General features: G+C 39.3%; 1 pseudogene; it reads left to right on the top strand.

Moving 5' to 3' along the window:
* The window catches only part of LOC101315783 (phosphatidylinositide phosphatase SAC2-like), a 45,794-nt pseudogene extending 40,584 nt beyond the window's left edge, over positions 1-5,210 (top strand).
* The last annotated feature ends 8,521 nt before the right edge of the window (positions 5,211-13,731 follow it).

The raw sequence follows: 13,731 nt of genomic DNA, 5'->3' as shown, positions 1-13,731 counted from the left end.
GAAGAATGATGTTTTGGAAAAGGCCAGTAGTGGTACAGATGGTAGGAAGTGATTGGATTTAGGATTTATTTTGAAGGTAGAATAATGGAATGAATGCTGGATGAATGAACATTATAATACAAGCCTTTCCATTTTAATCTACATGGCATAATGCAATCATTGACCTTGGGCAAGTCATTTAACTCAGCATCATCTTCATCAGTTTAAAATCCAGACGCTCTTAACGCTTGCAAACTCAGTACAGTACTCCTTCCAGTTTAACACGTTTAAGTGCTAGCTCTGGAGCCTCTTCTTGTACAGTACAAGGATGAGGGCACTGGCGATATCTTACTACACAAGACCTGCTTCCTAGACGTGTACAAACCCCTGCCTGTTTAGAAAGATGGTAACACCTCCCACCGTGGCACATATATGCAGTTAGTCACACAACTACACAGAGCTCCCTACACGTCCTTGGCATTGAGGTTGCCTGCTTTTGTCTAAATGTGTATCTGTAATACTCACAGGATCCCTGGGAGGTAAACTGGCTCATGGAGAGACCGAGGCAATGAGACGTAAAAGGCTGGCCTTCAGTCACTGAGATCTCAGTGGGATATGGTTTTGGTCTCATGTTCAGTACAATCCTTTCTTAGTCATTGAGCAGTGCTTTTCCTAAAATGCTCCAAAAAATATTCATGGAGAGAGCCAGATGCAAAGTGACGTTTTGGAGGTTTAAGAGTAAGAGAGACAATTTACATGTTCCATAAAATGAGGGGGCAGTGGACTCGCCTTGCTGGCGGCAATTTGCTTTCTATGCAGTTAGAAATTGTTTTTGTTGCTGCAAGTGAGATTTACAGTCTGTACTTCTGAACATAGTTTCAAAAAAGTATGCAGGCCCCAGTGCAAGTTAGAGCTCATGTTAGAAAACTGGTAGACGGAGGTTTTCACTGGGTGGTTGACTGCCTCTTCTATCCCCTTCTATGAAGGCCACTCAGGAGAATATACTCTCAGCAAAACCTTTATCCAAACTACAAAATAAACTGAAATTTGTGTTCAATTCCTTCCCTCTCATCTGCCCTTTTTTGTGTCTCATCTTCACTTCCTGTCTTCTTTCAAGACTCCTGGTTTGCTGTAGCCCCAGAATAAATGACCCCAAAACACATCCATTCACAAAAAGTCTTTCCTACTTTTTGATTGTTAAAATTGGACTCTGGACAGAGTGATTCTAAATCTAAAAGAATATATCTTAAGTGGTGCGTGTAATGTCCTGTGACCTTATTTGGAAATAAGGTCTTTGCACATGTAAATAGTTAAGGATTTTGAGACAAAACCATCCTAGATTTAGGGTGGGCCCTGAATCCAGTGACTGGTGCCTTAGAGGAAGAGAAGAAGACAGAGAAGAAGGTCATGTGAAGATGGAGGCAGAGATTGAGTGAGGCTGTTGTAAGTCACAGAACACCAAAGGCCATCAGAAGGTAAAAAAGACAAGAAAGTCCCCTGGAGCCTCCAGAGGAAGTATGCCCCGAATGACATCTGATTTCCAAATTCTATCCTCCAGAACTAGGAAAGAACAAATGTGTTTTAAGCTACGAAGATTGTGGTAATTTGTTATGGGAGCCCTAGGAAACCAATATGGTGGATTTGAACCATCATGACACTTGCACAGGGAGAAAGTTATGGGCAGGTGGCCTTCACTCAGCCCATCAAGTCACATCATGGTATACAGCACTACCCATATGCCTACATTCAGGGACTCCCAGAAATCTCTAGTTAATAGAGACTGCCTGGATTGAACCCCAGCCCATCACTCCCTAAATGTGAGGCTCTGGGCAAATAACATCTGTACTCCTTAGTTTTCCATCTGTAAAATGGAGCTTAAGACTATACCCTCCTCAAAAAGCCCTTGTGAAGATGAAGTGAGATAAACTCTCAGAACAGTGACTAGCACATACTAAGGGCTCAAAAATATCAGCTAATTTTTATTAAAAGAGGCTAGGTACGAGCCACTATGGAGAACAGTATGGAGGTTCCTTAAAAGAACTAAAAATAGAGTTACCATATGATCCAGCAAGCCTACCCCTGGGCATATACCCAGAGAAAACTCTAAATCAAAAAGATACATGCACGCTAATGTATACAGCAGCACTATTTACAATAGCCAAGACATGGAAACAACCTAAATGTCCATCGACAGATAAATGGATAAAAAGACGTGGTACATATATACAATGGAATATTACTCAGCCATAAAAAGAATGAAATAATGCCATTTGCAGCAACATGGATGGATCTAGAGACTATCATATTAAGTGAAGTAAGTCAGACAGAAAAAGACAAATTTCATATGATATTGATTATATGTGGAATCTAAACAAAATGATACAAGTGAACTTATTTACAAAACAGAAACAGACTCACAGACATAGAAAACAAATTTGTGGTTACCAACAGGGAAATGGGGGAAGGATAAATTAGGAGTTTGGGATTAACGGATACACACCACCACAAATAAAATAAATAAACTAAATGTATGTATAAAATAAATATATAGCACAGAGAACTATATTCAATATCTTTTAATAACCTACAATGGAAAAGAATCTGAAAAAGAATGTGTATATATATATATATATATATATATATATATATATGTGAATGAATATATATATTTGTGTGTGTGTGTAACTAAATCACTACGTTGTACACCTGAAACACAACGTTGTAAATCAACTACACTTCAATTAAAAAAAAAGAGAGAGAGAGGCAGTTGCCCCAGTCTCCACAGTCGCTTTAGGCGTCAGCTCTGTTGCAGGCGCCTCTGACTGAGCTTCGCCTGGTGTACTGACGGACGGACCGACGGACTGACGCGAGGCCGCGCTCCCACCGGCCTCCTCCGACCGCCCAGCGGCCGGCAAACACCACGGGCAACGCTGCCGAGTCCCAGCCCGAAGGCAGGCAGCCTGGCGAAGACTTTCAAGATTTTTCTCCCTGTTGCAGGACTTATGGTTAAAGTTCCTGTGAGGTTGTATTTGTCCTGTAAATTACTGCTTTTCCAAAGCCTCCTGTTAATGTCCCCTGATGACGGTGGCTTTTACGCGACCATTGTCGCGGGGGCGAGGCTGCGTGCGGTGCTGGCGGTGTTCGTGTTCATCGCGTGGAAGGAGGGGATGCCTGACTGGCGGGAAGAGAAAAACGAGGGTGGCAGCCCTTGCTTCCAAGCTACAGGCGTGGCCGGGAAGCCCTGAAAGAGGTTTTCTTTTTTTTCTTGTCCGTGTTTAAAAAAAAAAAAAAGTGTGGGTTTTTTGTTTTGGGGGATTTTTTCTGTTTAAGTGGGGTGGACGGTGGCGGGGAGGGAAATTAACTATTTACTGTAGCTTATACTTTGGTAAAAATGTGGGGCGGGGTGGAGGGCTGACATTTTTCTCGACTGCCTGTTACGTGCCAAGTGCTTTTCGTTCTGGACAAAATGCTTTTGACTGAGATCATGTTTGACCCATGCAAATATTAGTGTCAAAATAGAAGCTAGGATAAAGTAACACTTATTAGTAGGTTTAGAATTTATTTCACATTAAAATACGTGTCCTGAGGTAATTTTTATGGCTTGGCTCAAGCAACAGTTTTAAGAGTGCACCTTCACTGATGCTGTTCACAGAGATGTGGACGTGCTGTCGCTGCTTTCTACCTCTGCCTACTCTGTAGCCTATTATGATGATGAAGTTGACGAAGTAAACCAGTATCAACGACTAGGTCCAGAAGACCTGGAAAAAACTGAAATAGGTCCTGAACCCACTCTTTTTGGTAAGGCAAAGTCCTCCTGCATGCAACTGCACTACAGATATAAAGAAGCAAGTGGCTATTTCCACATCCTGAGAGCTGTAGTGCGCAATCCAGTAGAGGATGGAAAAGATACCCTTTGATATCTTTTCTGCAGATACTGCAGAGATGCTGCAGATCACCAAGCAAGTCATGGGATTAGATGTACCTATAACAGAGAGGAAGCTTGAGAGGAGGAGCAGTAAACCTCATGAAAACATCACTGGCATCAGATCTCAAAACCAAGGCTCTTTGGCCCAGGGAAAAAAAAATGTAATGAGCAAATTTTCATCTCTAAATCAAAAAGTGAAACAGACCAAATCCAATATAAATATTGGCAATCTACGAAAGCTAGGGAACTTTACAAAACCTGAAATGAAAGTTAACTCTCTAAAACCAAACTTAAAGTAAATCTTTGGGAGTCTTGAAATCATGGAAAACACTAGTATGATGGATAAGAAAGCCCAGGCAGTCAGATGGGGAAATGTCTTCAGAGAATGACTCACACCACTCTGATGAATTCCTTACTCTGATGAATTCCAAGTCTGATGAAGACAGGCAGCTAGCTAACTCTCTAGAGAATGCAGGGCCAGTAGACTATGTGCTTCCTAGCTGTGGTAGTATTGCTTCAATACCTCGATTAGGCAGTCGATCCCAGTCTATGAGCGACACTGATATTAGCATTCATGTTCCTTCAGAGGTTATTATTGCTCATGAAAGTGGGCCTGGAAAAGGCTATGAGTCTTCTCTGAAGAAAAGTTCTTCGTCTGACAACATAAACAACACTGACTGGCTTTGCCAAGCCCACGGATATTTATTGCCACAGATTTGTTCAAGATGCACAAAACAAAATGAGCCAGCTGTCAGAAACCAGGTCTGTTTCTCAGGCTAGTGAGGGAGGAAATCACATGACCAATCAAGTTTCTAACGAAGACGCTCAATTTGAATCAATGGAACAGATACCTTCTCTACCATCTCAATTAGATGTGTCTTTGTCTGCAACAGGCCCACAGCTTTTGTCAGTTGAACCAGTGCATTCAGTTGTATCTCAAAAGACCCCCGGCTCCGAATCTGGCACACTTGAACTTGAGAGAGGGCTTCACGTAACTCCTTCTCCTTTAGAGAGCTGTAGCAGCAGAGCAGTCTCTCCCTTTGCAAAGATTCGAAGTTCCATTGTCCAGGCCGCTAATATCACCTAAGCTGGATTAACCCAGGGGATAAGCTTTGCCATGGCAAGGGTTCAGAAGAGCCCTGCAGAACCTGAAGTAGTTAATGAAGTCCAGCAGAAAGAACTTAAAAATGTTTACTCAATGCAGACACACATAATTCAGATTTAGTTTTTAGCCACTCAGAATCCTGTGGCTTTTATTTAATCCAAAAAAAAAAGGAGGTGTCATATAACCTGTACTGTCTTTGAATCTAGGGATCACAAATTCTAATTATGTTTATTTGGAAAGATTTTAAAAGGAGACTGAACCTGAGAGCTAGGACAATGGAAGTGCATCATTCTAGAATGTGTAGACCTGAGTAGCTTATATACTACAGAGCAGTTTTCTCTTTAAAAGTAATTCAGGAATAGATTACTTTGGGACATAATAACCTGAACCTTTTTTGGAGTGGTGTGGGTGGGTAGAATGTATGGATGTGGATCCATTTAGGTGATTAGCATTTTTCATAATTTGTTTTTGTTCTGTTTGTCAGTTCATTTCAAGGTAAATACTTAGTTTTTAGTGACTTCAAAGTGTTACTAGTATGGAGAAGCATTTTCATATAAAAACTATTGGCTTAGTTTTTGATGGCTTAACCATTCCCTATAAAGAGCTAATTGAGGGCTAATGGCGCTACAGTCAAGAAATGAATGCCCATTTGATCCTAATTTTCCCCACATTCTACTTAAATTTAAAATACTGCTACCTTGTACACCTCAAAGTCTAGGAGCATTAAGACTTGTCAGTCATAAAACCTGAGATGTCAGATGTGAATACCAGCACCTATTAATTTTGCTCTCTTTTCAGAAATGTTAAGAATGTATACATATTGGATACCGGTAATGCTTGAAAGAAGTCTTTCAAGTTGTAATTTTTGGCAGGGGGCAGTCCATGACATCCTGTGTAGACAAGCACAACTGTTGAAAATTTAGTCTGAAGCACAACTGTGCTAAAACTTTAGGTTTTATGACTGTAACCTTGGTCACGTGGAACCAGGGCCTTGTCTGTAAGCCTATACAGTAAGAAAGTTGCACACCTTATTCCAAACAAGTATTGGTTTGTCTGATATCTTTCGAGTCTTACTCTGTTGAAGTGATTCTCAGCTAAACATTGTCTGTTGTAACTTTGATATTTCCACTTTTGTTATTTATTAGTGGTATCTTTTTTTGAAGTGTCAGATGTTGTGACTATTTAAAATAAAATGTCATTGTAATTTAAAAAGAAAAAAACAGAAACTAGGCAGTAATATTTCAACTACTAGTTTCCTTTCTGCATTCACCTTATTTGGAGTGAAACATTATTATAGAAATGTATTCTTTTTTTTTCTTTAATGGATCTTTATTGGAGTATAATTGCTTCACAGTACTGTGTTAGTTTCTGTTGTACAACAAAGTTAATCAGCCACATACATACATATGTCCCCATATGCTCTCCCTCTTGCATCTCCCTCCCACCCTCCCTATCCCATCCTTTTAGATCATCACAAAACACCAAACTGATCTCCCTGTGCTATGCGGCTGCTTCCCACCAGCCAACTATTTTACATTCGGTAGTGTATATATGCCGATGCTACTCTCACTTCGCCCCAGCTTCCCCCTCCCACTCCATGTCCTCAAGTACATTCTCAATGTCTACGTCTTTATTCCTGCCCTGCAACTAGGTTCATCAGTACCATTTTTTTTTTTTTTAGATTCCATATATACGCATTAGCATACAGTATTTGTTTTTCTCTTTCTGACTTCACTCTGTATGACAGACTCTAGGTCCATCCACCTCACTACAAATAACTCAACTTTGTTTCTTTTTATGGCTGAGTAATACTCCATTGTACATATGTGCCACATCTTCTTTATCCATTCATCTGTCACTGGACATGTAGGTTGCTTCCATGTACTGGCTATTGTAAATAATGCTGCTATGAACACTGGCGTCCATGTATCTTTTCAAATTAGTGTTTTTCTCTCTTTTCAGATATACACCCAGGAGTGGAATTGGCGGTCATATGGTAGTTCTTTTAGTTTCTTAGAAACCTCCATACTGTTTTCCATAGTGGCTGCACTAATCTACATTTCCACCGTGAGTGCAGGAGGGTTCCTTTCCTCCCAGGTGTGATATTCTTTATAGTCAGTGCCTTCACATACATTATTTCATTACACTCCCTTAAGAACCTTATAGGTCACACAGAGAAGAAAAATTGTCTCCTTTTAAAGATGAAGAAACTGGGAATCAGAGATATAAGTTCTCACCAAGATCACACAGCTGTGGCAGAGAGAAGAATAAAATCCAGGTTTCCCGGCTCCATTCTACACCTGTTTGCATAATGTTTATATATAGACAAGGGGACTCACTGAATCAATGCAGGAATCCTTAAAGGATTGTCAGAGTTCTCAAGACATAGTCCTCAGTTACTATAATTTGTCTCATTTTTTTGGCTTAGATCACAAAGGTACCCACTAAATCACCTGTCACCTTGCAAAGGGGAAGACAAGGAAGAGTAGCCACTTCCTCTCTGACCCTCACCTTCTAACACCGATCACTCTGTTAGACTAGTTATGTTGTCACCTTGTGTGCTTCAAAGAGTGAGAGAAACACACTCCTTCACCAAGGTCTTGGGTAAAGGCAGTATGGGGGTCTATCACAAAGGAATACATCAGAGGTAAGTAAGACCCCAAAGACAGATGGTCAGAGAAGGACCCTGTTTTGAGGGAGGGCCAGGAGAAGGTAAATGCCACAGTAGAACCTCAGTGTTCTCTCTGATCTGTGAACAGCCCTGTTGGGGAAAGTTCCAAAGTAAATTATAGACCTTCTCTCCCCATCCCCAGGGCCATGAACATAAGTTCTCTAAATATTAAATTTTTATATTTAATTCTATTAGTTACTACCTATATTTGTGTGTATGTAAATATTTAATATCTTCTTACAGAGGTAGCACCCAAGAAACAGAGAGGTTAAGTACCTTGTTCAGGTGCATTCAGCATATTCAGTGGTATAGCAATAAGGACTTCTGTGCCTAGCAACATTATTTATTATAAGTTGTTTATATTATTATACTGTCTCCCCAGGGATCTTGCAGGGTCTTTAATGCCAGGGTCTGGATCGTACGCATCTGTCCCATACTGCCTTGCGAGTTATTAGACAAAGAAGAGATCTCAGTGGAGTTAGAATAACTAGGCTCCAATTGTGTCCATGGGCCAAGCAGGTCCTCCTGTGGACCTTCACTTCATCATCTCCAAAATGATTAGACTCAGTTCATGGGACCTCTTCCAGCTCTAACATTCAATGATCCTATTATGCCCTGTTCCTCCCCAACTGCAGAGCACAGCAAGAAATAAGCTTCCTTCCAAATAACGACTTGGGGCACCTCTACCCCTGTCCGCGGGCAGCCCCAGCACGGTGCTCCGGTAGACCAGGAGAAGATTTAGGCCCCTGCCTCTCCCTCGCTGCTCCCTCTTCCCCCCCGCCGCACTTTCCCCCTACACACCTGTCTCCAGACCTTGGCTTCCTGGGTCACAGTGGGAAACTCCCACCTACCAGCTGCGTTGGTTTTATTCTTGAGAAAAGAGAACAGCTGGGTGATTTAAAGATGGAACTTACGACCCACTTAACTAGTCAACTCTAGTTGTCAAGCCCCGAAGCTGCATTTAAGGACTGGAGCTGTGGATGTGACATGAAAGCCAAGAGGCCCAGATGCTTTGTTCCCAACCCTCCCCTGCCAGCAGGAGGGACTGCATACTTTATGAGATTTTTTCCAAAGAGCTTCTGCTGGGTTGCTTTGGTCTTTTTCTTTTCTTTATAAAAGGTATTTATTCGTGTATGGTCTTTTAAGCCTTTTGGCTTAGGGAAGAAAGAGGGTCAGCACGTTAACAAATTAGACATGTTCCCCCTGGCCAGGCCATCGAAAGCTAATTTTTACTTGGACTCAGCCTAACCCATCTTTAGCTCCTGACAGTATCTAAATGATGGAAAGCTTTGTTCAAATTCATAAAATATTTTACAGAGGAGTAAAACAGATCTTACAGACTCGTTTCTCATTAAAAAGTCAATGCCGGGAACATCTGATGCTATAGAACTGTCTGATTCAACTTGGCAGGTCAAGCCTGACTAATCCTATCTTCTGACGGGTGAATTTATTTCGCCTGAAAATGATTTCCTCACAAGCTGACAGATTATGTACTCTAAACTTATACTTTTATAAGACATTACTAGAATGTGGATCAAACCTAATTCATCCATTAAACAAAATGCAGGGAAAAAATCTACACTGCAAATTAATACTTAGAAGCCACAAGCAAGGAATTCTAAGTCCTATTAGAAACTGGATGGTGTCCGCAGCCAAAGAGCAGAGTCAGAAAGAACACTTGGAAGAAAACCTTTTTCAAGTTTACATAGTCTGAGTCCATAGCTGTTATAGTTGGAAAACATGAGAACCTACTTTTTCAAACTTTCCTTAGAATCAGTAAATTAAGACAAATACTACTATATGACATAAAGACCACTGGACCCAGAATCAGAACTGGGTTCTATGTTTAGTTCTGCCTCTTACTCATTTTGGAATACTAGGGGGAAAAACACTTCCCCTGTCTGGACCCCAATTACTTCATCTATTAGTGTAGGTTTCAAACTTGTCTTTTTATTGCATCCAGCAGTTTTGTTCTTTGGCTCTGAATTTAAGTGTTAATTACAGAGACAAACTTCTAATGTGGGCCCTAAATATTTAGGCCTCTTTTCCAAGGTCAAATCCACACTCACTTTGTTAACCCTCACTTCATCTTTAGAAATGCCTGATACGGTCTCTCATTTTAGAGTGCTGCTTTCAGAAATGTGTCTTTAGCTAATGTGTCTTTTTAGCTATTTTTATGTGTAATTCTTAGTGTTTTTTCTGGGTAAACTGTTATCCTAATACCCAAAACACGATTTCCCATGTGTTCTCCAAATGTCCCCATTTTTCTTTCTGGGCAGAGCTAAGATTACATGTCTCTGCCACTTTTTTTTTTTTTTTTAAACATTTTTATTGGAGTATAATTGTTTTACAATGGTGTGTTAGTTTCTGCTATATAACAGTGTGAATCAGCTATATATATACATATATCACCATTTCTCCTCCCTCTTGCGTCTCCTTCCCACACTCCCTATCCCACCCCTCTAGGTGGTCACAAAGCACCGAGCTGATCTCCCTGTGCTATGTGGCTGCTTCCCACTAGCTATCTGTTTTACATTTGGTAGTGTATATATGTCCATGCCACTCTCTCACTTTGTCCCAGCTTACATTCCCCCCTCCCTGTGTCCTGAAGTCCATTCTCTATATCTGCGTCATTATTCCTGACCTGCCCCTAGGTTCATCATAACCAATTTTTTTTTCTTTTAGATTCCATATATATGTGTTAGCATATGGTATTTGTTTTTCTCTTTCTGACTTACTTCACTCTATATGACAGACTCTAGGTCCATCCACCTTACTGCAAATAACTCAATTTCGTTTCTTTTTATGGCTGAGTAACATTCCATTGTATATATGTGCCACATCTTCTTTATCCATTCATCTCTTGTTGGACACTTGGGTTGCTTCCATGTCCTGGATATTGTAAATAGAGCTGAAATGAATATTGTGGTACATGACTCTTTTTGAATTATGGTTTTCTCAGGGTATATGTCCAGTAGTGGGATTGCTAGGTCGTATGGTAGTTCTATTTTTAGAATTTTAAGGACCTCATACTGCTCTCCATAGTGGCTGTATCAATTTACATTCCCACTAACAGTGCAAGAGGGGTCCTTTTTCTCCACACCCTCTCCAGCATTTATTGTTTGTACATATTTTGATGATGGCCATTCTGACTGTCATGAGGTGATATCTCATTGTAGTTTTGATTTGCATTTCTCTAATGATTAGTGATGTTAAGCATTCTTTCATGTGTTTGGTGGCAATCTGTATATCTTGTTTGGAGAAATGTCTATTTAGGTTTTCTGCCCATTTTTGGATTGGGTTGCTTGTTTTTTTGATATTGAGCTTCATGAGCTGCTTGTATGTTTTGGAGATTAATCCTTTGTCAGCTGCTTCATTTGCAAATATTTTCTCCCATTCTGAGGGTTCTCCTTCATCTTCTTTATGGTTTCCTTTGCTGTGCAAAACTTTTAAGTTTCATTAGGTCCCATTTGTTTATTTTTGTTCTTATTTCCATTTCTCTAGGAAATGGGTCATATAGGATCTTGCTGTAATTTATGTCATAGAGTGTTCTGCCTATGTTTTCCTCTAAAAGTTTGATAGTGTCTGGCCTTATATTTAGGTCTTTAATCCATTTTGAGTTTATTTTTCTGTACAGTATTAGGGAGTGTTCTAATTTCATTCTTTTACATGGACCTGTCCAGTTTTCCCAGCACAACTTATTGAAGAGACTGTCTTTTCTCCATTGCATATTCTTGCCTCCTTTATCAAAGATAAGGTGACCATACGTGTGTGGGTTTATCTCTGGGCTTTCTATCCTGTTCCATTGATCTATATGTCTGTCTTTGTGCCAGTACCATACTGTCTTGATTACTTTAGGTTTGTAATATAGTCTGAAATCCAGGAGCCTGATTCCTCCAGCTCCGTTTTTCTTTCTCAAGATTGCTTTGGCTATTCTGGTTCTTTTGTGTTTCCATACAAATTGTGAAATTTTTTGTTCTAGTTCTGTGAAAAATGCCATTGGTAGTTTGATAGGGATTGCATGGAATCTGTAGATTGCTTTGGGTAGTTTAGTCATTTTCACAATGTTGATTCTTCCAATCCAAGAACATGGTATATCTCTCTATCTTTTGGATCACCTTTAATTTCTTTCATCACTGTCTTATAATTTTCTGCATCCAGGTCTTTTGTCTTCTTAGGTAGGTTTTTTCCTAGATATTCTCTTTGCTGCAGTTGTAAATGGGAGTGTTTTCTTAATTTCACTTTCAGATTTTTCATCATTAGTGTATAGGAATGCAAGAGATTTCTGTGCATTAATTTTGTATCCTGCTACTCTACCAAATTCATTGATTAGTTCTAGTAGTTTTCTGGTAGCATCTTTAGGATTTTCTCTGTAAAGTATCATGTCATCTGCAAACAGTGACAGTTTTAATTCTTCTTTACTGATTTGGATTCCTTTATTTCTTTTTCTTCTCTGATTGCTGTGGCTAAAACTTCCAAAACTATGTTGAATAACAGTGGTGAGAGTGGGCAACCTTGTCTTGTTTCAGATCTTAGTGGAAATGGTTTCAGTTTTTCACCATTGAGAATGATGCTCGCTGTGGGCTTTTCATATATGGCCTTTATTATGTTGAGGTAAGTTCCCTCTAGGCCTACTTTCTGGATGGTTTTTATCATAAATGGGTGTTGAATTTTATGAAAAGATTTTTCTGCATCTACTGAGATGATCATATAGTTTTTTATCCATCAGTTTGTTAATATGATGTATCACATAGATTGATTTGAATATATTGAAGAATCCTTGCATTCCTGGGATAAACCCCACTTGATCATGGTGTATGATCCTTTTAATGTGCTGTTGGATTCTGTTTGCTAGTATTTTTTTGAGGATTTTTGCATCTATGTTCATCAGTAATATTAGCCTGTAGTTTTCTTTCTTTGTGACATCTTTGTCTGGTTTTGGTATCAGGGTGATGGTGACCTCATAGAATGAGTCTGGGAGTGTTCCTCACTCTGCTATATTTTGGAAGTTTGAGGATAGGTGTTAGCTCTTCTCTAAATGTTTGATAGAATTCACCTGTGAGGCCATCTGGTCCTGGAGTTTTGTTTGTTGGAAGATTTTTAATAACAGTTTCAATTTCAGTGCTTTCAAATTTCAGTGCTTGTGATTGCTCTGTTTATATTTTCTATTTCTTCCTGGTCCAGTCTCAGAAGATTCTGCTTTTCTAAGAATCTGTCCATTTCTTCCAGGTTGTCCATTTTATTGGCATAGAGTTGCTTGTAGTAATCTCTCATGATCCTTTGTATTTCTGCAGTGTGAGTTATTACTCCCTTTTTTCATTTCGAATTCTATTGATTTGAGTCCTCTTCCTTTTTTTCTTGATGATTCTGGCTAACGGTTTATCAATTCTGTTTATCTTCTCAAAGAACCAGCTTTTAGTTTTATTTATCTTTGCTAAAATTTCCTTCATTTCTTTTTAATTTATTTCTGATCTGATCTTTATGATTTCTTTCCTCTGCTAACTTTGGGTTTTCTTGTTCATGTTTCTCTAATTGCTTTAGGTGTAAGATTAGGTTGTTTATTTGAGACGTTTCTTGTTTCTTGAGGTAGGATTGTATTGCTATAAACTTCCCTCTTACAACTGCTTTTGCTTCATCCCACAGGTTTTGGGTCATCGTGTTTTCATTGTCATTTGTTTCTAGGAACTTTTTGATTTCCTCTTTGATTTCTTCAGTCATCTTTGGTTATTTAGTAGTGTATTGTTTAACCTCCATGTGTTTGTAGTTTTTACAGATATTTTCCTATAATTGATATCTAGTCTCATAGCATTGTGGTTGGAAAAGATACTTGATACAATTTCAATTTTCTTAAATTTACCAAGGCTTGATTTGTGAGCCAAGATATAGTCTATCCTGGAGAATGTTACATGAGCACTTGTGAAGAAAGTTTATTCTGTTGTTGTTGGATGGAATGCCATACAAATATCAATTAAGTCCATCTTGTTTAATGTATCATTTAAAGCTTGTGTTTCCTTATTTATTTTCATTTTTGATGATCTGTCCATTGGTGAA

This window comes from Tursiops truncatus, chromosome 13, assembly GCF_011762595.2.
Source record: "Tursiops truncatus isolate mTurTru1 chromosome 13, mTurTru1.mat.Y, whole genome shotgun sequence".
NCBI classification, from domain to species: Eukaryota; Metazoa; Chordata; class Mammalia; order Artiodactyla; family Delphinidae; genus Tursiops; species Tursiops truncatus.
This window is presented reverse-complemented; position numbering and strand designations above follow the sequence as displayed.